Raw genomic sequence first — 27088 nt, 5'->3', positions numbered from 1 at the left:
TCTCCCCGCCCCTAAGTAGATATTACAGAACACTCAACATTTACTGAGGTGCAAGTGTGAAGAAAGCCGCTCGTTTGATCGGTTAGCACTCGGGTCTTCTGGACCCTTCTTTCCTGACAATTACGGGAGACTTGTATCAAGTCCCAGCTCCCATTAAATGTGTTTTAAACCTTCCACATAAAGTTTCTTCCTGCATGCCAACCCCTCCTTTCTAGGCGATTTATTTCACACCATTTATTTTTGAAAGATATGAAAGCCTATCAAAAGTGTTTGTCCTTTGGACCACACACAGCTCATTTCCTCTGTGGAGCCCTGAGGCCTCCGCGAGCTTCTAGTTACTGCCCTCTCTTTTTGCAACAGGGCCCTTTATACCCACCTACTAGGATGTTCTTTTTTTCAAGACTAGAAGCGTTTGGAGACAGGAACTGTGTGTGCTCTTTTCATCTTTGCAAACACAGTTCCTGTACAGTCCCGGGCGCAAGTTCCCTGCTCAACAAGGCTGAACGAGTGGGCCTTGGGAAATAAAGGTCCAGTGTCAGAAGAGGAACTGGCAGATCTCATGCAACCTAGCTGCCCTCTGTGACTCTAACCCTTGGAGGATTGCCGAGGATCAAGAGTCACTTAAGTGTTTCTAATGTCCTTGTCTCTCAGATGCGTCCCTAAGTGTGGCTCTTCCTTTCCTAATGGGGTGGATTTTTCCCTCCCCCAGCCTATTGTCGCTTCTTTCCAAAGCTATTTCCTCCCCCGCCAAAAAGCCATTTGTATTTATTGCTGACAGTGCTTTAACCTACGTTTGTTTTGTTACTTTTATAATTTACACTGCCTGTCGTTTCGGAATCTATTTGCAAGCTTCTTTACAACACCGTACAGCTATAATCAAATTCGTGTGCGCCTGCAGGTGTACACTGACAAAATAGAACTAAAAAACAACTCGAATTTTATTTTTCTAAATTATGATAAAATGGAAGTAGAAGTATCAAAGAGGGAGCTGCAGAGCTGGGTGCAGATGAGGAAATGTTGCCAGAGCACTGGGAGCAGTGAGCAGAGCTGAACGGCCTTGTACAAACTTCCCAAATATTTTGTGTGATAGTGAAAATATTTAAAATTCTCAAAGCCTGCATCCAACCTATGGATTATACCAGGTTAAAATGCAGCTCTCACACCAATCAATTGGTAAGGAAGCCCAGCCTTGCTGAACCTTGCTACTACACTCAGCGTTTACTTCACTAAAAGTAGGTTAGAGTCAATACGTACTAGTATTAAACTTAATTCTTTTTTCGGACAGCTCAAATCAAATTGTTAATTTAAAAGACTAAGAAGTAAAACTCAGGAAGCTTGTTTAAAACTCATCCGTTAGTACAGTGACCTTTGAGCTTATTGCAGATGAATTGTTCAGTGACAGTAATTTCTTAGATATGGAAAAGGCTAACTAGCTCATCACTAAAACATGAGAAGAGCTAAATAAGGAGGGCATAAATTATATTCTGCACGATTTAACTTAGATGAGATCAAGAAATTACACACTTCCCAGTTAGCCAGAAATGCCTTTAAAACTCAGAAACAGCTCCTAAATGCGTGCAAATAATCAGTTACTTAGCTCAACCTGGAATCTCTTTTTTGCACTACTGTACATACAGCCTCAGGCCTTTGGTAAATTGTCTGAATGCTTGATTGGATTGGCTGCTGTTGATTGGGGTAGGCAATCAGCCATGAATTCCCATTGACGCAGCAGCTCGAAGGGGACTTAGGGGTTATACTAGAGTGACAGAGAGCTCCAGCGAAGGTCTAGGGAAACTGATAGTCAAGGTCCTTTATAATCTAGCCCCAAATTGCCCTTCAGTTTTAAACCTCATTGCTGACCTATGTAAAGTAATTTATAAGACATTGTGCTGGGCGATGAAGAGACTAGAAAAATATATGAGCTGGCTTCTGTCTTCTTTTTTTAAATTAATTAATTTATTTTTATTCTTGGCTGCGTTGGGTCTTGGTTGCTGCGCGCGGGCTTGCGCGCGGGCTTTCTCTAGTTTCAGCAAGCGGGGCTACTTCTTAGTTGCTCCGCGGCATGTGGGATCTTCCCCGACCACGGCTCGAACCCGTGTCCCCTGCATTGACACGCGGATTCTTAACCACTGCACCACCAGGGAAGTCCCTGGTATCTGTCTTCTCAAAGCTTGCCATCAGGTTGAGGAAACAGGGCACATACCCAAGAGAGGCTACAAGGCACATCTAACATACATGTAATAACAGCAGCCACTTACAATGTGCCAGGCACTGTGCTAACCACTGCAAGTGTCATGTCAATAAATTCTGACAAAAGCCAGAGGCATTATTATTACTATGGCCGTTGTACAATTATAGAAAGTCTAGGAGAAGTTAAGAGACCTGCCCTAGAGCCGCAGTTAGTAAACTAGAGAGCCAGGACTGGAACCCAAGCATCCGATTCCAGAGCCAGTACTCTTCGTAGAGAAGAATGATGATTTAAGTATTGCATTGTTTACTGCCACGGACATACAGATCAAATTTAGAATCATTTATCATGATACTTATTCATTCATTAATTTCTACTAGAGCTTATACAGCTGTAACTCTGGGAAGGCATAAATAGGTTATAATTATCAGTTTTTTCGTTGGTATAATGAAATTCCATTAGCTTCCATAGGAAATTTTAAATATAATACACTGTTTTAGTGTTCATTTTAAAATGTAATTTCTATAGACAAGGCGCAGAAATAAAAAGGAAATTCTCACCATTTTCTGATGGATGCATCGTTTGAACAACTAGAGATGCAAATTATAAGATATTCATACCCAAACTCAATTTCCAATATTGCTATTTCACTTAATATACAAAACTTTTGTTTCCTGCCTCACCTTCTACAAAAATCAAATAAAACCTTCAGCTTACTTGTGAGCAATATTTCCAAAGGATTGGAACCCTAGAGATGTATTTTAATTAAGACATGTTTAACATGAAAGAACAAAGTCCATTCAGAGACAAATCAATTAGTTCCTATGAAAGTTTGTCAAATCCAGAATATACTATTTGTGATGATACCACTTTCCTTGTTAGAGATCACCAAGAACGAGCACTATGGTGCTTTTACCCAAACTAGCCCCTTTAATTCAGTCCACATTTGATTAGTTATGGTGATAAGACACCAGCGTTCCAGGAGGATGCACCCTGCAGGAAGTGCCTCAAGCACTATTAGCTCACTGTGTAGTCAAGTGTAACCACAATGGTATTCTCTTTCAGATGCTGTTATCAGGCACATCTGCTTTGGGTCTGGAGCTGCCACTGTGTTTGGCCTCTTCAAAAAAATAATAATTTGTGACAGATCTGCAAAAATAAATATATTGACCCTAGAAGGATATCTGGTATATGACCAGACAATGACAGGTAAAATTCATATTCTTGTTATCAGTTATAACCACTTACCTTTAGTCTTAGAAATAATATTTATTTTCACCTTTCTCTTTGACTCATATAAATTGATAGTGTTTAGACATCTTTAAAAATAATTGTAATAAATAAAAAGAGTCAAATCATAGCATCCACTGTTTAGAGTAAATAGAATTTATCAAAGTAAATTCATCTTGCATATGAAAATATAGGTAAAATTAACCGGTAGCTGCTCAAACGTTTAACAAAAACGTATTAAGTGCTACAGACCACTCCCAATTATAAGTGATCAGTAGCATGTAATAACTTTTTGTTATATGAGCTCTCAGTTCTCCTTTTCTTTTTAAATTTGAGTAAAAAAATATCTTGGGTATGGCCCACCCCCCCCCATCAAGGAAGTTTCCATGGTAAGCAAGTCACTAATAACCTCATCCTTGCCTGATTGTCGATGTTGAGACCAGTATAAAAATGACAAGGAATGCTAACGATAACACATAAACTAGGGTTTTATTTTTTATTTTTAAAATTAAAAAAATATTTTTGGCCATGCCATGTGGCATGTGGGACCTTATTTCTTGGACTAGGGATCAAACCCTTGCCCCCTGCAGTGGAACCTCAGAGTCTTAACCACTGGACCGCCAGGGAACTCCCTAAACTAGGTTGTTTAGACCTCAGTTGTTTTTTTTTTTCCACAATTATTATTATTATTTTTAACATCTTTATTGGAGTATAATTGCTTTACATTGTTGTATTAGTTTCTGCTGTATAACGAAGTGAATCAGCTGTACATATACATATATCCCCATATCCCCTCCCTCTTGCGTCTCCCTTCCACCCTCCCTATTCCACACCTCTAAAAGTACAAAGTGGTCACAAAGTACAAAGCTGATCTCCCTGTGCCATGCGGCTGCTTCCCACTAGCTATTTTACATTTGGTAGTGTATATATATCAATGCCACTCTCTCACTTCTTCCCAGCTTACCCTGCCCCCTTCCCATGTCCTCAGGTCCATTCTCTATGTTTGTGTCTTTATTCCTGTCCTGCCCCTAGGTTCTACAGAACTATTTTTTTTTTAGATTATTTTTTAGTTAGCATACGATATATGTTTTCCTCTTTCTGACTTACTTCACTCTGTATGTCAGACTCTAGGTCCATCCGCCTCACTACAAATAACTCAATTTCATTTCTTTTTATGACTGAGTAATATCCCATTGTATATATGTACCACATCTTCTTTATCCATTCATCTGTCGATGGACACTTAGGTTGCTTCCATGTCCTGGCTACAGTAAATAGTGCTACAGTGAACACTGTGGTACATGACTCTTTTTGAATTATGGTTTTGTCAGGGGATATGCCCAGTAGTGGGATTACTGGGTCGTATGGTAGTTCTCTTTTTGGTTTTTTAAGGAACCTCCATACTGTTCTCCATAGTGGCTGTACCAATTCACATTCCCACCAACAGTGCAAGAGGGTTCCCTTTTCTGCACACCCTCTCCAGCATTTAATGTCTGTAGATTTTTTGATGATGGCCATTCTGACTGGTGTGAGATGATACCTCATTGTAGTTTTGATTTGCATTTCTCTAATGATTAGTGATGTTGAGCATCCTTTCATGTGTTTGTTGACTATCTGTATATCTTCTTTGGAGAAATGTCTGTTTAGGTCTTCTGCCCGTTTTTGGATTGGGTTGTTTGTTTTTTTGATATTGAACTGCATGAGCTGCTTGTATATTTGGGAGATTAATCCTTTGTCAGTTGCTTCGTTTGCGAATATTTTCTCCCATTCTGCAGGTTGTCTTTTTGTCTTGTTTATGGTCTCCTTTGCTGTGCAAAAGCTTTGAAGTTTCATTAAGTCCCATTTGTTTATTTTTGTTTTTATTTCCATTACTCTAGGAGGTGGGTCAAAAAGGATCTTGCTGTGATTTATGTCATAGAGTGTTCTGCGTATGTTTTCCTCTAAGAATTTGATAGTGTCTGGCCTTACATTTTGGTCTTTAATCCATTTTGAGTTTATTTTTGTGTACGGTGTTAGGGAGTGTTCTAATTTCATTCTTTTACATGTAGCTGTTCACCACTTATTGAAGAGGTCGTCTTTTCTCCATTGTATACTCTTGCTTCCTTTATCAAATATAAGGTGACCATATGTGCATGGGTTTATGTCTGGGCTTTCTATCCTGTTCCATTGATCTGTATTTCTGTTTTTGTTCCAGTACCATACTGTCTTGATTACTGTAGCTTTGTAGTGTAGTCTGAAGTCCAGGAGCTTGATTCCTCCAGCTCTGTTTTTCTTTGTCAAGATTGCTTTGGCTATTTGGGATCTTTTTTGTTTCCATACACATTGCAAAATATTTTGTTCTAGTTCTAGGAAAAATGCCATTGGTAGTTTGATAGGGATTGCATGGAATCTGTAGATTGCTTTGGGTAGTATAGTCATTTTCACAATATTGATTCTTCCAATCCAAGAACATGGTATATCTCTCCATCTGTTTGTTTCATCTTTAATTTCTTTCATCAGTGTCTTACAGTTTTTTGCATACAGGTCTTTTGTCTCCTTAGGTAGGTTTATTCCTAGGTATTTTATTCTTTTTGTTGCAATGGTAAATGGGAGTGTTTCCTTAATTTCTCTTTCAGATGATTCATCATTAATGTATAGGAATGCAAGAGACTTCTGTGCATTTATTTTGTATTCTGCTACTTTACCAAATTCATTGATTAGCTCTAACAGTTTTCTGGTAGCATCTGTAGGATTCTCTATGTATAGTATCATGTCATCTGCAAACAGTGACAGTTTTACTTCTACTTTTCTGCTTTGGATTCCTTTTATTTCTTTTTCTTCTCTGGTTGCTGTGGCTAAAACTTCCAAAACTGTGTTGAATAATAGTGGTGAGAGTGGACATCCTTATCTTGGTCCTGATCTTAGTGGAAATGGTTTCAGTTTTTCACCATTAAGAACAATGTTGGCTATGGGTTTGTCATATATGGCCTTTATTATGTTGAGGAAAGTTCCCTCTGCCTACTTTCTGGAGAGTTTTTGTCATAAACGGGTGTTGAATTTTGTCAAGAGCTTTTTCTGCACCTATTGAGATGATATATGGTTTTTATCCTTCAATTTATTAATATGGTTATCACATTGATTGATATGCATATATTGGAGAATCCTTGCATTCCTGGGATAAACTCCACTTGATCATAGTGTATGATCCTTTTAATGTGCTGGTGGATTTTGTTTGCTAGTATTTTGTTGAGGATTTTCACATCTGTGTTCATCAGTGATATTGGCCTGTAGTTTTCTTTTTTTGTGACATCTTTGTCTGGTTTTGGTATCAGAGTGATGGTGGCATCATAGAATGAGTTTGGAAGTGTTCCTCCCTCTGCTGTATTTTGGAAGAGTTTGAGAAGGATAGGCGTTAGCTCTTCTCTAAATGTTTGATAGAATTTGCCTGTGAATCCATCTGGTCCTGAGCTTTTGTTTGTTGGAAGATTTTTAATCACAGTTTCAATTTCAGTGCTTGTGATTGGTCTGTTTATATTTTCTGTTTCTTCCTGGTTCAGTCTCGGAAGGTTGTGCTTTTCTAAGAAATTGTCCATATCTTCCAGGTTGTCCATTTTATTGGCATATAATTGCTTGTAGTAATCTCTCACGATCCTTTGTATTTCTGCAGTGTCATTTGTTGCTTCTTCTTTTTCATTTCTAATTCTGTTGATTTGAGTCTTCTCCCTTTTTTTCTTGATGAGTCTGGCTAATGGTTTATCAATTTTGTTTATCTTCTCAAAGAACCAGCTTTTAGTTTTGTTGATCTTTACTATTGTTTTCATTGTTCCTATTTCATTTATTTCTGCTCTAATCTTTATGATTTCTTTTCTTCTACTAAGTTTGGGTTTTGTTTGTTCTTCTTTCTCTAGTTCCTTTAGGTGTTAATGTTAGATTTTTTTATTTGAGATTTTTCTTGTTTCTTGAGGTAGGATTGTATTGCTATAAACTTCCCTCTTAAAACTGCTTTTGCTGCATCCCATATGTTTTGGGCCATTGTGTTTTCATTGTCATTTGTTTATAGGTATTTTTTGATTTCCTCTTTGATTTCTTCAGTGATCTCTTGGTTATTTGGTAGCGTATTGTTTAGCCTCCATGTGTTTGTATTTTTTACAGTTTGTTTCCTGTAACTGATATCTAGTCTCATAGCGTTGTGGTCAGAAAAGATACTTGATACAATTTCAATTTTCTTAAATTTACCAAGGCTTGATTTGTGACCCTAGATATGATTTATCCTGGAGAATGTTGCATGAGCACTTGAGAAGGAAGTATATTCTGTTGTTTTTGGATGGAATTAGACCTCAGTTTTTTGACCTTTGTTGTCTTTAGCTTTCTTGGCCTGGCAATGTCTTTCATTCTAGACATGTTAGGGGATATTTTAATCAAAGAGAACAGATTTTAAACAGAATTGTATAATTTTCTCTTGTTGCTATATACTTTTCCAAACCATTGCAGCACTTTCTCCACTCCCACCCCTAAGACCAGAAAATTAATAGGCCACCTTTATTTTAAGACAGAAGAAAAGGGTCTTGCCCATGCATCTTATATTTATTTATTTTTTTGGTAACCACAAGTTAGCTATTGGGTTTGGCCTAGACCTGTGCTCTCCAACACGGTGACCACTAGTCACACATGGCTATTTAAATTAAATAAAATGTAAAATTTAGTTTCTGAGTCACAGTAGCCACACTTGTGATCTATGGCTACATATACAATTGGCTGCTGCTTTGGACAGTGCTGGACTGAACTGTAACATAGGGGATGACTGTATCTCATTCATCTTGGTGTCTTCAAAACCTAAAACACTGCCTGGTACATAGGAGGCCCTAACTAGACACTTCTTGATCTAGATCAAGCTTCTCTTTTGCATAGCTCAAGAAAAAGAAGCTCATAAAATAAAGCATGTGAACATGGCAAATTATGACTATGTAGGTGTCTCAGAGACTGATCTGTAATTTGATTTGCTCCTTACCCATATTTGAAATGAGATCATTTGTAAGATATAATTCTGTTTTTCACACAACTAAACAAATATAGCTCATTTTGTACACTGAATGTACCAAAATGTGTATTATTTAAATTTGTAAATCAACAGTTGTATTAAATGTGAGACAGAGGCACATTTAATGAAAGATTTCCTACTGTGAATATTTTTCAAAAGTGAAAATTCCTTTCCCAAAGTGAGTAATCACTCTCTGATTTATCTTTAAGAACACCTTTATATGAAAATCAGAATTTGCACTGAATTGAGAATTAGGCAAACAAAAATAGTTGTCTTTAAAGGTGCTATCATAAGCATCCAATGTTGAAAACTTTGTAGGATAAAGTTACTATTATTACTAATTATAAATAACCAGCACTGTGTAGCCCTTTACAATGTATAAAGCAGTTTCACATACTTTGCCTCATTTGATTCTCACAGAAACCTTATGAGGTAGGGTAGGTCCTTTCTGCCTCCATTTGTTAGATGAAGTTTGGAAAGACTAATCTTTTGTCTCTAAATTCTCATCATCTTTTCTTTCTTTTTTTTTTTTTAATATTTATTTATTTATTTGGTTGCGTGGGGTCTTAGTTGCGGCAGGCGGGCTCCTTAGTTGTGGCTTCTGGGCTCCTTAGTTGTGGCATGCGAACTCTTAGTTGCAGCATGCATGCGGGATCTCTAGTTCCCTGACCGGGGATCGAACCTGGGCCCCTGCATTGGGAGCGCAGAGTCTTATTCACTGTGCCACCAGGGAAGTCCCCCCATCATCTTTTCATTATACCAATGAGGACATATGAACTATCCATGGTGATTAGATTGGAAATGGAACTTTTAATTTTTTTGCTCTATTTGGATGGAACTACTTTGCTGGAAATATAATTTTTAAAGCAACATGTAATTTGTGTGAACTAAAACTATTGTTTTACACATCTGAAAAAATATATATATTTAATATATATCTCAACACTTGTTCAGAGAAGACCTTCAATAAATATTTGCTAAACAAATCAATGAAAAATGAATGGTCTTGAAAACATATTGAGCAGATTATATCAGTCAAAGTTTGGTTGCAGAGAACAGAATATACTCCAGTTAGTTTTAGCAGGAAGTATTAATACACTTGAAGAGAATAATTGAGAATATTAATGGAACAATTCTCAAAACCACACCTCAGAACTAAGATACCAAAAGAGCTGTGCTCTTCCTCATTGAGAACCTGACATCTTCAGAACTACGACACCACAGCCACTGTCTGGAAGCTACCAGAATCAAGAAGCTGCCACTTCCACAGCCAGCTCCAGAGTCACACCTTACCAACTGTAATCTGAACCAGCAAAATGGATGCACCACCCATGCTTCTTGATGTTCACAAAGCTAATGACTGAACCATGAGAACTCTGTTATCTCTGATACAGAAGAAAAAATTTTCTCCACAGCTATGCCTATCAGAGAAACAGACTTCCAGATCTTACACGAAAGTGTTTGTTTGTTGAAACCTACATACTTCCATAAAACTAGCTGCAACAGAGTCTGGAGAATGTGATTTTTGGCTTACCAGTCCTCTGCCCTACAGGAAGCATACTTGAAGCTTGAAGGAGGATGAAATGGCTGTTAGGTGCAAGCCTGTTTATGTTCCATACTCACCTAAAAAAAAACGAATGTTTGGTTTAAGTAGACCACGCATTTTGTGCTGCACATTTATAGAACACTGAAATTATACATATATGTAATGTATGTATATATAATTTATATATATATAAAGCTCCATGATGACAGAAAAATTGTATGATCAAATCTCAGATCCCAGGCAGGCCATTTTAGCACAACTTCTTGCAAGGGAAAAAACATTTTAATGATTGGCTATTTTGCCTCCCATCTATCTAGTATTATTACCCACTATTTTCTAGATCGGTACTCTCAAACTTTAATGTGCACACAAATCACCTGGGAATCTTATGATAATGCAGATTCTGATTCAGTAAATTGGAATAGAGCCTGTGATTCTGCATTTCTAACAAGCTCCCAGGTGATGCTGATGCTGCTGATGTGAAGACCACATTTTGAATAGCATTTTATAAGCCCTCACCAACCAGGTTGCCCAATGAATGGAGTATGCTGAGATAATGATTCCCTTCAACACTAGGGGCAGTTAGGTTAGGCCAGGTGCAGGCAGAGCCTCCAGACCAGATGGCTCCAGCTTACATCAGTGTGCAATATTAATATTTTCTACCTGTGCTGTGATGTGGGAAGCATTTGAATAAATGTTTGAATAAATATGTCCATTATTGAGTCTTGGTCAAGTATTGGCCAGTATATATGCTCTTTGTGGAATCTTTTATTAGTCACAGATTTTTTTTTTAATATTAAGTATTCTTTCAACAAATTAAGAGAACTAAAAATAGAAATAATCAACTTACATATCACCAAATTAACTGTTGTAATAATTTTTTTTTATTGAAGTATAGTTGATTTACATCTTGTAATAAAGATGTACAGTGAGAAAAGAAAGTACTAATACAGTATGTTATCTCATTCTGAAAGCAAATCTTAAGATGGCTTCAGCTGTTCTGCCAATGACACCAGAATGACCATAGGAAGGGAGAAGAAAGTCAATCTGCTTGATTGTTTCCATAGTGCAATGCTTTTGAAAAGCAAAGTGAAAAGAAGTGAAAATTTACAAAAATGGTATTTAGAAATGTTTCTGCATAAATACCAATGTGTACCTGTACAATTCAGACATCTTAATAGACAGATAGATAGATACATGTGTGTTTGTGTATAAATATATGTTTGGGAGGGTTGTGGGGTATTTTTGGTTTTGGTTTTGTTTTGTTTTTTTTTTTTTGGTTTTGTCCTGGAAACAGTAAGACAAACTCAAGTCATTTTAAACTAGGTAAGGCAACAGTTCTACCTAATCCAATTGAGTTCTTTTCACAAGTGGTAACATTTCGACCACTCCTTAAACCCCTTTTATACCCCCCATTTCTCAATACTATCAACCAGCTGGAGGTGGAATACTAAGGGGGTAATTGTCAGGTGAGCAAAGAAGAGAATTTTGTAACCACAGCCTTACATGGAGAGCAGTCTTGTATGTACTATGGTGTGGGGTTCTGAATGGTCATGGCACCTTGGGTATTGTATGTCAAGGGAAGGAGGGCAAGGAAAGCTAAGATCACCAGAGATAAATTTCACCTACTTCACAACTTTAAAAGATTAACTCTGCCAGGTGTTGTAGTGGAGAAGGAAGATTGGATTGCCAGTGACCTCTAGACTATCATGCCCCAGTCTTAGAGGTTCAAATATAAGAAAGAGAAGAATGGGTTAAAGAAGACAATCTAGAAATGAACTGTATTGAATCATCAAGTCTCTGTTGATTGCTGTTTACTTTATCTCCCGGTATTTTTGAGAGATATAGTTGTGACATGCCAGACTTCACAGTTCACTACTGGGACAGATTCAATGATTCATAATCCAGTTGACACCATTGCCACATTATGAAAGGATTCTTATTTATAGACCCCCATAGCTACAAATTAAGCTCTCTTCTGCATTTTCAGCTAGGCATACAGCCACCCAGCTAAAAACTTCATTCCCCAGCCTCCCTTGCAGTTGGCATGGCCATATAAAAAAGTTCTTGCCAATGGAATATCAGTAGAAATGACGGTGCAACTTCTGCACCATTTGCTTAAAAAGAAATTGTTTGATTTCCATGACCTTTCTTTCCCTTCCTGATCCTGGAGTACAGATGTGGCGCTGAGTTAGCTTCCACCATGTGCAACACTAAAAGGGAGAGCAGAATAGCAAGATTGAAGGCACCAGATCCTGGGATGATGTTTATGGAGCAGCGCCATCCCCATGTACTTCCAGACTGTTACATGAGAGAGATGAACTTCTATTTTGCCTGTGTGCCTTATTTGGGGACCTGTTGTTTATGGCAGTTTCTAGCCTATACCTAGCATATCCGTGTTAGTCCCTCCAGAGAGGGAAACTAGATTGCTGGAAATCCCAGTTTGAAAAAAATTGATACATTCTTTTATACTTTTCAGCTTTTGTGCCATGTATATGTATTCCCTAGTTATTAAAAATTCATCAGTCGGGCTTCCCTGGTGGCGCAGTGGTTGAGAGTCCGCCTGCCGATGCAGGAGACACGGGTTCGTGCCCCGGTAAGGGAGGATCCCATATACCGCGGAGTGGCTAGGCCCGTGAGCCATGGCCGCTGAGCCTGCGCGTCTGGAGCCTGTTCTCCGCAACGGGAGAGGCCACAACAGAGAGAGGCCCGCGTACCGAAAAAAAAAAAAAAAAAAATTTTCAATCAGTTCATTAATTTTTAATGCCTTGTGTCCCTGTTAAATTAAACAAAAACCAATATTATCTTGCTAGAGAGTGCTTTTTCATGCTGGCTGAGAGAAAGAGCCATGTGTTTGTTCCCAGACCTTTAATATCTTGGCTTCTACCACCACCCTTAGGAGATATTTCTAGCAGAGTATGATAACAAGAGCAACAATTCTTAAATCATTAAGTATAATGATAACTATAAGAACCAATCACAACATGAATGCTAATGGTTTTATGGGAACACAAAGCACGAGGATCTTAGTTCCCCAACCAGGGATCGAACCCACGGCCCCTGCAGTGGAAGCATGGAGTCTTAACCACTTGACCGCCAGGGAATTCCCTGTATTTATGTTTTAAAGGAGGCTAAGGCACATGGTTACCTTCCCCCACACACACACAGACTTAAGTGAGATTTCAAAAAATAGTGGGGAACATAAAAATGGATAAAGAGATATCCTCTGCTCCTGAAATCACATTGCCTATTCAAAAAGCTAAAACTGTCAGACATAATCCTCCCCCAGCACCATTACTTCCCACTTACAAACATTACAAACTTACAAACATGTTTCAAAAAATTAGAAACAGTAATTAAAGGCAAACTTTATTTCTCTTTAATAAGCAATTAATAATGAATGTGTTTTGCCCAAGTTAATGTCTATAAGGTCCCTATACTAAGTTTGAGCAATAAAATGATAATACCATTTATCAAAGTAATTTTACTCATGAGAATTTAAGTTTAATCCAAACTAATTTAGAAGCTGTATGTATGAAGGTGTTCATAACATTATTTACATCTGAGAGAGGGGAAATTATTAGATAAACTATGATTGTCAAATAGATAAAGTAAGGGATAATTACAAGAATCTTTTTATAAAAAAGGATGTATTAACAAAGTTTTAAAAAGCGTAATACAAAAAAAAGCATAATACAAATGTGTGTGTATGAGGGTTTCTTAATCTTGGCACTGTTGACATTTTGGATTGGATAATTCTTTTTTTGAGAGGGGGCTATACATTGTAGTATGTTTAGCAGCATTCTTGGCTTCTACCCACAAAATGCCAGTAGTGCACTCCTGCCCCTAGTAGGGACAATCAAAAATGTCTCCAGACATTTCCAACTGTCTGGGGGCGGGGGGGAGCAGGGGGAATCACCCGTGTTTGAGAATCCCCATTAGATGAACTACATGTATAGTGTATATTCTGTGATCACAGTTATATAAAATATATGCACGTATAGACAAAGCTGGAAGGAAATTTGGAAAAAATTTTAAAGGCTTTTTTTTTTCTCTTTTTTTGGCCACGCTGTGCGACATGTGGGACCTTAGTTCCCCAACCAGGGATCGAATGCGTGCCTCCTGCAGTGGAAGCATGGAGCCCTAACCACAAGGGTTAAAATAAAATTAAGTACTGTTATGATTCACAAACTCTTCTAAGGAGTTTTAATCTTTAAAGATTATTATACATTTCATTATTAGAGATAATTTTAATCTCCCCACTATAAGCATATCATCAAAAGAAACTTTATTTAGATGGTTACAAAATCATTTTTTAAAAACCCATAAAGCCAAATTGATATGTGATTCAGATAAGGAAGGACAGGATGACTCATTAGTACTGGATGTGATTCTTATTCTGCAGAATGCTTCTTGGACTTAGCCCACATTCAGAATTGCCACTGATTTCAAAGGAAAGAAACTTCATACAAGAAAAAAATGAATTCAGAATTATTTCATGACCAATCCCCATCACTGGATTTGAGTAAGAACTTATTGTACGTTTGGCTTCAATGGGGAAGTTACTGAAAACATTTTGACAATGCCCAATTTTGTTAAAAATGTATTAGGGATTACAGCATCTAACATTTGCAGAATACTTTACAGCATTCATTCTCTCATTTAATGGAAGTGAGCACAAGAAATAGAACTTCAGTTATGAACATGTGCTGAGTAACACAGCTAGTATAGAATATAGGACAAAGAAGAGTGTAGGCTACTCTACCACTGTAGGATTAGTAAAGAATAAAACCATTGTCAACATTTATATAGCCATTCTGTCCCCTGATCCATTAGTACAGATGATTAAAAGCTATTTTTAAAAGTTTTGATGACATTATTCTGAAAAGCAATCTATCTGAGAAGCAGGTGATCCAGTGGACCTACACTTCGTCAGAGAGGGCAATGGTTGACATACACCGTCTCCTGTTCTGGGGCCTATATTTGAATCTGTAAACAAATACAGGGGTGTTGACTCAGAGAGTTATGCCTGGAGGCTTGGGGGATTTGAAAGCTGAGGAAGAAAGGAAAAGAGAGTTGACTGTGAACAAGAATCTAGAAAGAGTAGAGTGGAAGGCATGGCCTCTCACCCCTCCACCTCTACTCCACCCTGAGCCACTAGGTCCCTCAAAGAAGAGTCTGAATCCGAAACTGAAGAAACTTTTTCATGATATTTTGTCAGACTTGGCATGTACAGTATTATTTTGAGACCCAAGTAATAAAGAACAGAGTGGGCTGGGGGTATCGTCTTCATTTCTGAATGGGTGGAGCAAAGCAAGTACAGCAAGTGCTATGTAGGACCCTGCAGCAGAAAAGCAGAATTTACCTGGCAGGTCCCAGCAACAGGGTTGGTGCCTCCTTCAAACAGATTTTGAACAAAGGACTCCTACCAGGACATTGGGCCACCACAGGAACATGAGCAGGTTTGTTCCTAAGCACATGCAAGAAACCCGCTCACAGCTCCCGAATTAACTGGTGAAGATTTTGGGAGCAGAAGTTATTGAAGTCTTTTAGGTGGGCATGTATTGTTGATGTGACTTTTTCGGTTCCCACGGGCTAACTAGGTGTGAGAACATTCAGACTACATCTGATTTACAAAAAAATACCTTGCCATTTCCCAGTTTTATATTTCCTAGGCAGTCCTCACTTTATAAAATAAATATTTCAGAAAAGTTGACTATTTTCTGATAGGTAAAACTCTATTTTCTCATAGGTGGCCATTTTTAGGTATCATTTACATACACGGAACCATTATATTCTTTTCTAGTCAGGAAAAAATTGGATTAAACACTTGATAAAGAAGAGCATTGAGGGACTCCCTCAATGTGTGGTGGCACAATGGATAAGACTCCACGCTCCCAATGCAGGGGCCCCAGGTTTGATCCCTGGTCAGAGAACTAGATCCCACATGCATGCTGCAACTAAGAATTCACGTGCCACAACTAAGGAGTCCTGGAGCCGCAGCTAAGGAGCCCACCTGCCACAACTAAGACCAAATAAATATTTTTTTAAAAAAAACAAAGAAGAGCTTTTTTTTTTTAATATCCTCAAGGTTTTCATTAATTAATTAATTAACTAATTTTTGGCTGTGTTGGGTCTTCATTGCTGCGTGCAGACTTTCTCTAGTTGAGAAGGTGAGCGGGGGCTACTCTTCATTGCAGTGTGCGGGTTTCTCATCGCAGTGGCTTCTCTTTGTTGCAGAGTACGGGCTCTAGGAGCGTGGGCTTCAGTAGTTTTGGCTCGCAGGCTCTAGAGCGCAGGCTCAGTAGTTGTGGCTCACGGGCTTAGTTGCTCCGCGGCATGTGGGATCTTCCCGGACCAGGGCTCAAACCCGTGTCCCCTGCATTGGCAGGAGGATTCTTTTTTATAAATTTATTTATTTTATTTTACTTTTATTTTTTTGGCTGTGTTGGGTCTTCGTTGTTTGTGCGGGCTTTCTCTAGCTGCGGTGAGTGGGGGCTACTCTTCGTTGCAGTTTGCGGGCTTCTCATTGCGGTGGCTTCTCTTGTTGTGGAGCACGGGCTCTAGGTGCACAGGCTTCAGTAGTTGTGGCTTACGGGCTCTAGAGCGCAGGCTCAGTAGTTGTGATGCACGGGATTAGTTGCTCCGCGGCATGTGGGATCTTCCCGGACCAGGGCTTGAATCCGTGTCCCCTGCATTGGCAGGCGGATTCCTAACCACTGTGCCACCAGGGAAGCCCTGGTAGGAGGATTCTTAACCACTGCGCCACCAGGGAAGTCCCCAAAGAAGAGCATTAAGATGAAGGCTAGGTTGGAGAAGTCTGGGCATTGTCAAGCCAACAGGGACACATCCCCTACTCTGAAATTATTCCTCCACTGTTAGCCACTACCATGGTCTCCATGTTCACAGCTACCAATTTTTAAAGCTCATACTTATGAAGCCTAAAGAATGAGGCTATCGCATCATTTCTGCAGGTACTATGATTGTCACACTAAATTAAAATTTACTTAATATTACTTAGAACAAGTTAATTCCCTATTTATTCTAAAAGCTTGGAACGTTTTATATCAAATGATGTAATCTCTGTTAGGGACCACACTGGCTAGCACACAGGATAAGATTCTATTCCATCAGTGACAAATGAACCTCTAAGGGACATATCTTGTTTTTAACAGTCTGGTTCCTCCCCCTTATAATAGAGCTCTTCTTTCCTGTAAGGAACCTAATCCGGGTATCTTAGTTGGGGCTGAACTTTCCCTCAGGGCCACATGATCATCATCACAAGAGCACACTAGTGGCCAGACCAGGCCAACCAGAGTTCCCCATTTCCTTAGTGTCATTGCTTGTTTCATAGATGTGTAGGTGACCTAGCAGAACATACCAGAATCACCTTCAGGAGTTTATTGTCAGAGCTACTGGGAAAGGCTGCTCTTTTTGCTGGATTTGCTAAGCTGGGAGCATAAGCATCTGGGACTTGAGAAACCCAGAATGAAACTGCAAGAGAGAAGGAGAGCTAGGAGATAGGGAAACAGCCCTGATGACATCATTTGAGCCCCTGGATCCAGTTATACCTAACTCCTTCTAACTTCATGTTAACTCATTTTTTCTCCTACCATCTGCTTTGGAGCAGTAGGCTCAATTCCTCCAGTCGCAGACTAATTTACCCAGCTTACCAGGAGTAGAAACTCCCACTATTTCCCAGTCCTGGATTCCTAGGGTTTCCTTCAGGCATTGGTGCCAATGAAACAACTGGTGAGACAATAAGAATATGCAAGCACATGATTTGTTGTCTTCGTTAACTTTGACCAAAGTCAGGGAGAAAAATAACAGGTTGGAAGTACCTAGAAGCTCTCTCTCAAGCCCACAGGGTCTAGATAATCCTTTTTACAAACAAATTATTTTCCTCTAGATAATCCTTTTTACAAACAAATTATTTTCATGATATTACTCTTTTATCTGTGGTCAAATCACTTCCAAAAACTCCTCTCTAAATAGTCCCCCAAGGGGGCTTCCCTGGTGGTGCAGTGGTTGAGAGTCTGCCTGCCGATGCAGGGGACACGGGTTTGTGCCCTGGTCCGGGAAGATACCACATGCCGCGGAGCGGCTCGGCCCGTGAGCCATGGCCGCTGAGCCTGCGCGTCCAGAGCCTGTGCTCCGCGACGGGAGAGGCCACAACATTGAGAGGCCCGCGTACCGAAAAAAAAAATAATAATAATAATAAAAATAATAAATAGTCCCCCAAGGTTCAGTTAGCTGGACTACCTATGACTTGCCCTTACTAGTTATTTACTTCATTTGCATGTGGTCTTTGTCATTATTATAAAAAGAATGTCCTATTGCCAGAACAACTGTGGGTAAAGAGCAAGCATATCACAATTGAGTGAACCACACCAGATTCAATTTCCACTGTGTTCTTCACTGCCTTTGCTTTTGTGTTCACAAAAATATAGGCATTCTGCATTTCCTACCCATTTCTCTTCTCGTTTTGTCTCCTTCCAAAACTTCTAGCTGACATGTTCACTTTGTCCTGAATTTATTAATTTAACTTATTTTACTTATACTAATTAACATAGATAGCTTGTGTTCCTCCTACATAATAGATTATTTCTCTGAATTTCTCTTTTAGACCAAAGTTGTTCATTCAATCCTCTGAACCTCCCAACTTGCATGAGCCAATTAGTTCTCCTTTTGCTTGAGCCTGTTTGCACAGGGTTTCTTTCACTAAAAAGTGACTCAAAACCTTTCTCTGGGGACTTCCCTGGTGGCACAGCGGATAGGACTCTGCACTCTCAATGCAGGGGGCGCAGGTTTGATCCCTGGTCAGGGAACTGGATCCCACATGCCTGCCGCAGCTAAGAGTTCACATGCCACAACTAGGGAGCCCGTGTGCCACAACTAAGGAGCCCACCTGCCGTAACTAAGGAGCCCACGTGCTGCAAGTAAGACCCGGAGCAACCAAATAATAAATAAATAAATAAATAAAACCTTTCTCTGGGGTTTTTATTCCTACAGCCAATTATTGGGAATGCTCACTACCATAATTCCTGTGATTCAAAATCAAGTTAACTAGATAAAGGAAGAAAGACTTGGCAGAGTGATCACATGTCTGTTCTTCCTCTCAAGCACCAATAAAATAAAAGTAAAGGAATATACAATAAAAAGGCACTACCCCCAACAACACTGGAAAGGAAACAGAAACAAAGAATATTCAACAAACTGTGGAAGATGGAAAGTAAATGAAGTTATAACTAACTTAATAGAACAGAGGAAGGTGAAATCTAAGCATCTCAGAGGGGAATTCCAGTGAATGAGCTAGAAACTGAAAGTCTCAGTGTTTGGAGGCAGCAAGTACCACAAAAGGTAGAAATGAAGATGTGACTCTAAAATTAGTGGGATTGGTGACTATATGTGTGGAAAATGGTTGGACCTCTAGTCCTAGGTCCCCATCTAACTCTAAGCAGCCAGATAAATATTCCCCTCTCTACTCACCACTGCACAGGAGAATGGAAGTTCAAACTCCGGAGAAATCAACCCAAAAGGCTCTGGACTTGGAGACTAAGCCACATGCAGGGCAAGGATAAGTCATAGAGTTGAAAACTGGTATATTATGTAAGAAGCTATATACTGAACTATGGAAGCTCCAGGCATGTCCCTTTCCTGCTCCCAGAATGTCAGTAACCAAGCATATACCTAGCCCCAACCCTTGCCCAATCAGAGATTCTCCTGTAGGGGAAGTAGACAGTCCCAAAGAAGAGACCTCCAGACACTGACAGTAGAGGATCCTCCAATAATAAGGCTAGTTCACTACCCAGTCATTCTACAGCAAAGTCTTTCAGGCAACAAATCTTGTCAATGTACCCAGACCTTGTATATTTCAGGGATTAATCATTTGTCAGTTGCTTCGTTTGCAAATATTTTCTACCATTCTGAGGGTTGTCTTTTCGTCTTGTTTATGGTTTCCTTTGCTGTGCAGAAGCTTTTAAGTTTCATTAGGTCCCATTTGTTTATTTTTGTTTTTATTTCCGTTTCTCTAGGAGGTGGGTCAAAAAGGATCTTGCTGTGATTTATGTCATAGAGTGTTCTGCCTATGTTTCCATCTAACAGTTTTATAGTGTCTGGCCTTATATTTTGGTGTTTAATCCATTTTGAGTTTATTTTTTGTGTAGGGTGTCAGGAAGTGTTCTAATTTCATTCTTTTACATGTAGCTGTACAGTTTTCCCAGCACCACTTATTGAAGAGGCTGTCTTTTCTCCATTGTATTCTCTTGCCTCTTTTGTCATAGATTAGTTGACCATATGTGCATGGGTTTATCTCTGGGCTTTCTATCCTGTTCCATTGATCTATATTTCTGTTTTTGTGCCAGTACCACATTGTCTTGATTACTGTAGCTTTGTAGTATAGTCTGAAGTCAGGGAGTCTGATTCCTCCAGCTCTGTTTTTTTCCCTCAAGATTGCTTTGGGTAAAATAGATAGCTAGTGGGAAGCAGCCGCATAGCGCAGGGAGACCAGCTCGGTGCTTTGAGACCACCTAGAAGGGTGGGATAGGGAGGGTGGGAGGGAGACGCAAGAGGGAGGAGATGTGGGGATATATGTATATGTATAGCTGATTCACTTTGTTATAAAGCAGAAACTAACACACCATTGTAAAACAATTATACTCCAATAAAGATATTAAAAAAAAAAGATTGCTTTGGCTATTTGGGGTCTTTTGTGTCTCCATACAAATTTTAAGATTTTTTGTTCTAGTTCTGTAAAAAATGCCACTGGTAATTTGATAGGGATTGCATTGAATCTGTAGACTCTTTTGGGTAGTATAGTCATTTCCACAATATTGATTCTTCCAATCCAAGAACATGGTATATCTCTCCATCTGTTTGTCTCATCTTTGATTTCTTTCATCAGTGTCTTATAGTTTTTTGAGTACAGGTCTTTTACCTCCTTAGGTAGGTTTATTCCTAGGTATTTTATTCTTTTTGTTGCAATGGTGAATGTGATTGTTTCCTTAATTTCTCTTTCTGATCTTTCATTGTTAGTGTATAGGAATGCAAGAGATTTCTGTGCATTAATTTTTTTTTTTTTTTTTTTTTGCGGTACGCGGGCCTCTCACTGTTGTGGCCTCTCCTGTTGCGGAGCACAGGCTCTGGACGTGCAGGCTCAGCGGCCATGGCTCACGGGCCCAGCTGCTCCGCGGCATGTGGGATCTTCCCGGACCGGGGCACGAACCCGTGTCCCTTGCATCGACAGGCAGACTCTCAACCACTGCGCCACCAGGGAAGCCCTGTGTATTAATTTTGTATCCTGCAACTTTATTAAATTCATTGATTAGCGTAGTAGTTTTCAGGTGGCATCTTTAAGATTATCTATGTATAGTATCATGTCATCTGCAAACAGTGACAGTTTTACTTCTTCTTTTCCAATTTGTATTCCTTTTATTTCTTTTTCTTCTCTGATTGCCATGGCTAGGACTTCCAAAACTATGTTGAATAATAGTGGCAAGAGTGGACATCCTTGTCTTTTTCCTGATCTTAGAGGAAATGCTCTCAGTTTTTCACCATTGAGAATGATGTTTGCTGTGGGTTTGTCGTAGATGGCCTTTATTATGTTGAGGTAGGTTCCCTCTATGCCCACTTTCTGGAGAGTTTTTATTATAAATGGGTGCTGAATTTTGTCAAAAGCTTTTTCTGAATCTATTGAGATGATCGTATGGTTTTTATTCTTCAATTTGTTAATATGGTTTATCACCTGGATTGATTTGCATATATTGAAGAATCCTTGCATTCCTGGGATAAATCCCACTTGATCATGGTGTATGATCCTTTTAATGTGTTTTTGGATTCTGTTTGCTAGTATTTTGTTGAGGATTTTTACATCTATATTCATCAGTGATATTGGTCTGTAATTTTCTTTTTTTGTAGTATCTTTTTCTGGTTTTGGTATCAGGGTGATGGTGGCCCGTAGAATGAGTTTGGAAGTGTTCCTTCGTCTGCAAGTTTTTGGAAGAGTTTGAGAAGGATGGGTGTTAGCTCTTCTGTAAATGTTTGATAGAATTCACCTGTGAAGCCATCTGGTCCTGGACTTTTGTTTGTTGAAAGATTTTTAATCACAGTTTCAATTTCAGTGCTTGTGATTGGTCTGTTCATATTTTCCACTTCTTCCTGCTTCAGTCTTGGAAGGTATACCTTTCTAAGAACTTGTCCATTTCTTCTATGTTGTCCATTTTATTGTCATAGAGTTGCTTGTAGTAGTCTCTTAGGATGCTTTGTATTTCTGCAGTGTCTGTTGTAACTTATCCTTTTTCATTTCAAATTTTGTTGATTTGAGTCCTCTCCCTCTTTTTCTTGATGAGTCTGGCTAAAGGTTTATCAATTTTGTTTATCTTCTCAAAGAACCAGCTTTTAGTTTTGTTGATCTTTGCTATTGTTTTCTTTGTTTTTATTTCATTTATTTCTGCTGTGATCTTTATGATTTCTTTCCTTCTACTAACTTTGGGTTTGGTTTCTTTCTACTAACTTCTTCTTTCTCTAGTTCCTTTAGGCGGAAGTTTAGATTATTTGAGATTTTTCTTGTTTCTTGAGGAAGGATTGTATTGCTATAAACTTCCCTCTTAGAACTGCTTTTGCTGCATGCCAAAGGTTTTGGGTCATCGTGTTTTCATTGTCATTTGTCTCTAGGTATTTTTTGATTTCCTCTTTGATTTCTTCAGTGATCTCTTGGTTATTTAATAAAGTATTGTTTAGCCTCCATGTGTTTGTGTTTTTTATGTTTTTTTCCCTGTAATTGATTTGTAATCTTATAGTGTTGTGGTCGGAAAAGATGCTTGATATGATTTCGATTTTCTTAAATTTACCAAGGCTTGATTTGTGACCCAAGATGTGATCTACCCTAGAGAATGTTCCATGTGCACTTGAGAAGAAAGTGTAATCTGCTGTTTTTGGATGGAATGTCCTATAAATATCAATTAAATCTATCTGGTCTATTGTGTTATTTAAAGCTTGTGTTTCCTTACTAATTTTCTGTCTGGATGATCTGTCCATTGGTGTAAGTGAGGTGTTAAAGTCCCCCACTATTATTGTGTTACTGTCAATTTCCTCTTTTATAGTTGTTAGCATTTGCCTTATGTATTGAGGGGCTCCTATGTTGGGTGCATATATATTTATTTATAATTGTTATATCTTCTTCTTGGATAGATCCCTTGATCATTATGTAGTGTCCTTCCTTGTCTCTTGTAACAGTCTTTATTTTATTTTTTTTTATTTATTTATTTTTTTTTGCGGTACGCAGGCCTCTCACTTTTGTGGCCTCTCCCGTTGCAGAGCACAGGCTCCGGACACGCAGGCTCAGCGACCATGGCTCACGGGCCCAGCCGCTCCTTTAAGAACTCAACAGTAGAGTTCTTAAAGATTATTTTATTTAATGTTTTGTACCAGTATACAAATAATTGCACAATTATTAAAATTACGATATAATCTTTATTATTCTGACTTGTTATTATTTTCATAAGGATTTACATTTATTGACTCAATATAAATCTATTGTTCTTCCTACAACAGTCTAGCAAATGCACTCTTAATAGTTGTATTAAATGTCCATCTATTTCCCTATTTATTTAACTATTGAAAAGTTCTTAATAATTTTCATATAAAATTAACATCTTTCATAATCATCGTTAATTATTCTGGCATATTCCTCTTGCAATAATAAATACATATTTTTACTTCAGAGACTGATAGAATTTCAACATACAAAAACGTACAAAGAGATTTTTCACTCCAACTTATATCTAGAAAGCTAAATTATATTTGAAAAGGAATATCCAGATATTAACAATAAATCCAAATTACACGTCTTGTTCAAGTAATTTGTTATAGCTGCACCGATTAGCTATAAAGTTAACTACAAGATCATGTGATCATTGGTCATGCCTTGATCCCTGAACTGGGTGCCAGAGATGATCTTGAAGCAGGATTCGGCTATCTGGCCTTCCCAAAGCCAAAGCTGCTGCCAGAATTGTAGTGCTTCCTTCACTCCGAAAAGTTTAAAATATGCAGAAAACCTGATTTTGTTTAAGGATGTTAGAGAACAAAATTCAACTGAATAAATTTTAAAGATATTATTGGCTGTATTCAATGATTCATGAATCAGGCAGCATCCAATCTAGCAGATAGAAAGGAGCTCCAAGGAGTGGTACAAAATGAATGACTTTTATAGGTAGAAGGGAGCAGGTACAAGGAAGTTGTACTTGGCAAAAAGGCAGATGACAGGGGTTCTGTCAGGCAGATTACCTAACTAGTGCTGATTCCTAATTGGCTGGTTTAAGATTTCATTTCTGGGAGAGCCAAACTGTAGTTAAGTCTCAGTTGAGAAACTGAGGGCTTAGCTTAAGTGACTCCATTTTGGGCCTATTGTCTTGTTTTTAACAAGGATTACATGGACATGTATTACAATTATAAAGGCATGTCTGAGAGTAAAAACCAAATTCAGGTATGAATTTTCTTCTTTTGTGGGAAAAGTGAGGAATGCACTAGGTGAAGAATACACAGAAGGGCCGATTGTATTTGCAAAGTTTTATTTCTTAAGCAAGATTTGAAACTTGACTGTTTATTATATTTTTCTCTATTTTTTTTGCATGCTTCAAAAATTTAAGCAGAGAATTAAAAACTGTGCTTATGAAGAAATCGTACTGTTCTAGAAACCAGAAATATTACTTTCCCATTTATGAACTTTTTTTTTTTTTTGGCTGTGCCACGCGGCATGCGGGATCTTAGTTCCCCAACCAGGGATCAAACCCATGCCCCCTGCAGTGGAAGTGCGGAGTCTTAACAACTGGACCACCAGGGAAGTCCTATGAACTTTATAAATTGGAAAAAGATTTTAAAATAGGGATTTATCTTTTCTTCAGAGGTGAAATTATTGGTTATTAAAGCATCCACGCAGCTGTTGATTTATTTAAATCTCAAAAAAATAAGATAAAAATAAACAGAAAGCTAACTTAACTGTACACCATTTTTAATAGCAAACTGGTACAAAATGTCTTCCTGCTATAGTGATAGTAATTAAAGGCAAAGGAAAAATGTAGCTAAGAGGAAAAGAAACTTGATAGTTTGATTGTATCTGAAACCAAATGAACAACATTCAAATCTGCAGCCTTCAGGGGTAAGATCTCTACCTTAAGTGGAACGTAACCCAATATCAAAATCTGTCTCATTGAAATGTTCCTTCACTTCTGTTTGGGCACGGTTTTTCTTTTCTCAATATTATCTGGCACAAATTTTCTGTTTCCAAAGTTCCTCAGACCTCTGGTCAGAAAGCCCTGGTTCTAGACCTCTCTAGTGATAGTTGTTTGCTCAGTACCTGCCTCATTTCCTGTTTTCTCTCTCATCTAGATACATACAACAGGTATGAAGTAGAGCAGGATATGACAGTTAGAGGGAATGCTGCAAACAATAATGAAAGCAATTACTCTGAGTCTTAGGCCCATTTTCTCATTTTCATTTCAGTAGATAAAAGATATTCTCTCTTGCAAATAACACAAAGAGGTACAGGGGCTGTACCCGTACCAGGGGAGAAGAAAGGCACCCGGCTCAGTTATCACTTTCAATCAGCAAATGTTTGGCCCCTTCAGGCCTTGGGTTTGTTTTTTTTTTTCTTTTCTCTTTTTTAATTAAAGGCTTCCCACTAATGAGATTTTGCATTTGAATTTTGAGTTTTGTAACTTTATATCTAATTTATGTCTTTATAAATCTCACTTACTTTTAAGAAAGGCTGAAATATAAGAGACAAGATTTAGAAAACAGCATGTTTCTATAGGACAAAATGAGGAAAGAGATGAGGTGCTTAAAAGTTCTGCTTTCATTGGGTGCAGTACTGCATCATCAGTTCCTTCACACACACACACACACACACACACACACACACACACACACACACAAAACTCTACTACAACAGATGAATTGCCTTCCATGATATATTTACATCCAATTACCTACCCCCAAAGCTCATTTTTGTAGTGCTTCCTACTGGACTTTCCAGCAGAAAATCACTCTTTTAAAAATGTGTGCTCAAAGTAAATTAGTGGTTGCCTAGGCTTGTGGGGCTAGGGGTGGGGATAAGAGTGACTGCTACTGGGTAGGGGGTTATTTTCTAGGATAATAAAAAGGTTCTGAACTTAGATTTGGATGGTGGTTGCACAACTCTGTGAATATACTAACAGCATTGAATTGTACACTTTAAATGGATGAATTTTATGGTTTGCAGATTATTTCAATAAAGATTTTTAAAAAATCTGTTCTGCAGGAGGAATCTGAAAGAGAAGAGTGCCATAAAGAGAAGTCTCTTGGATTTGAGTAATCTCTTTGCCAAAGCTTTAAGGCCAGGAAGCAAAGGTCAGACCTGAGGTTTTTGATTCAATATATCCTAATATTCCACCATTTTCTCTCCCTACCTTCCATCAAGATCCTTCTTTATAATTTATCACATGAATAATATAACCCAGTGGAGCCCTGTGATAGACTTCAGGGATTGGCAACCCAAAAGCCATTCACAATGTCCTCTTCTCCCGCCCTTTTCCACTATAGGGGCTAGAGAGCAAAATACAGTTGGCCCTCTGTATTTATCCATGGATTTAGCATTCATGGATTCAACCAACCTCAGATTGAAAATATTCAAAGCAAAAAAAGAGTCTAGAAAGTTCCAAAGAGCAGAACTTGAATTTGCCACATGCTGGCAACTACTTACATTAGCATTTACATTGTATGTACAGCTATTAGCATAGCATTTGCATTTATTAGGTATTATAAGTAATCTAGAGAGGATTTAAAGTATAAGGGAGCATATGAGTAGGTTATGTGCAAATACTACACCATTTTGTATAAGGGATTTGAGCATCCACAGTTTGGTATCCGAAGGGGTCCCAACGACTATATTTCTTTTTCCATTTTTGCTGCTGGAAGCAGCTGTATGACTTCATTCTGGTCAATAGAATGTAAGCAGAACTCACTCAGATGAGATTTCCAGGGAAGTTTTATTTACAGATTAAAAGGGATAATCACAACTGGCAGAGCCCTTTTGTTCCTTTGTCTCTTCCTCCTTCTTCCTGCCTAGAAAGCA

The 27088-nt window shown here is 38.5% G+C and overlaps 1 protein-coding gene across 1 annotated transcript in view; it reads left to right on the top strand.

The window, feature by feature from the left end:
- Positions 1-3285: 3285 nt before the first annotated feature.
- GALM (galactose mutarotase) overlaps positions 3286-27088 on the top strand; it is a 100280-nt gene continuing 76477 nt past the window's right edge. The window contains exons 1-2 of the mRNA XM_079940453.1: positions 3286-3397; positions 26276-26364. The gene's annotated coding sequence lies outside the window, so the exon portion shown is untranslated. The remainder of the gene's footprint in view (positions 3398-26275; positions 26365-27088) is intronic.

The sequence above is a fragment of the Stenella coeruleoalba genome, assembly GCF_951394435.1.
Source record: "Stenella coeruleoalba genome assembly, chromosome: 13".
NCBI lineage: Eukaryota > Metazoa > Chordata > Mammalia > Artiodactyla > Delphinidae > Stenella > Stenella coeruleoalba.
The sequence above is the reverse complement of the archived record's forward strand: the minus strand, read 5'-3'. Positions and strand labels throughout refer to the sequence as shown.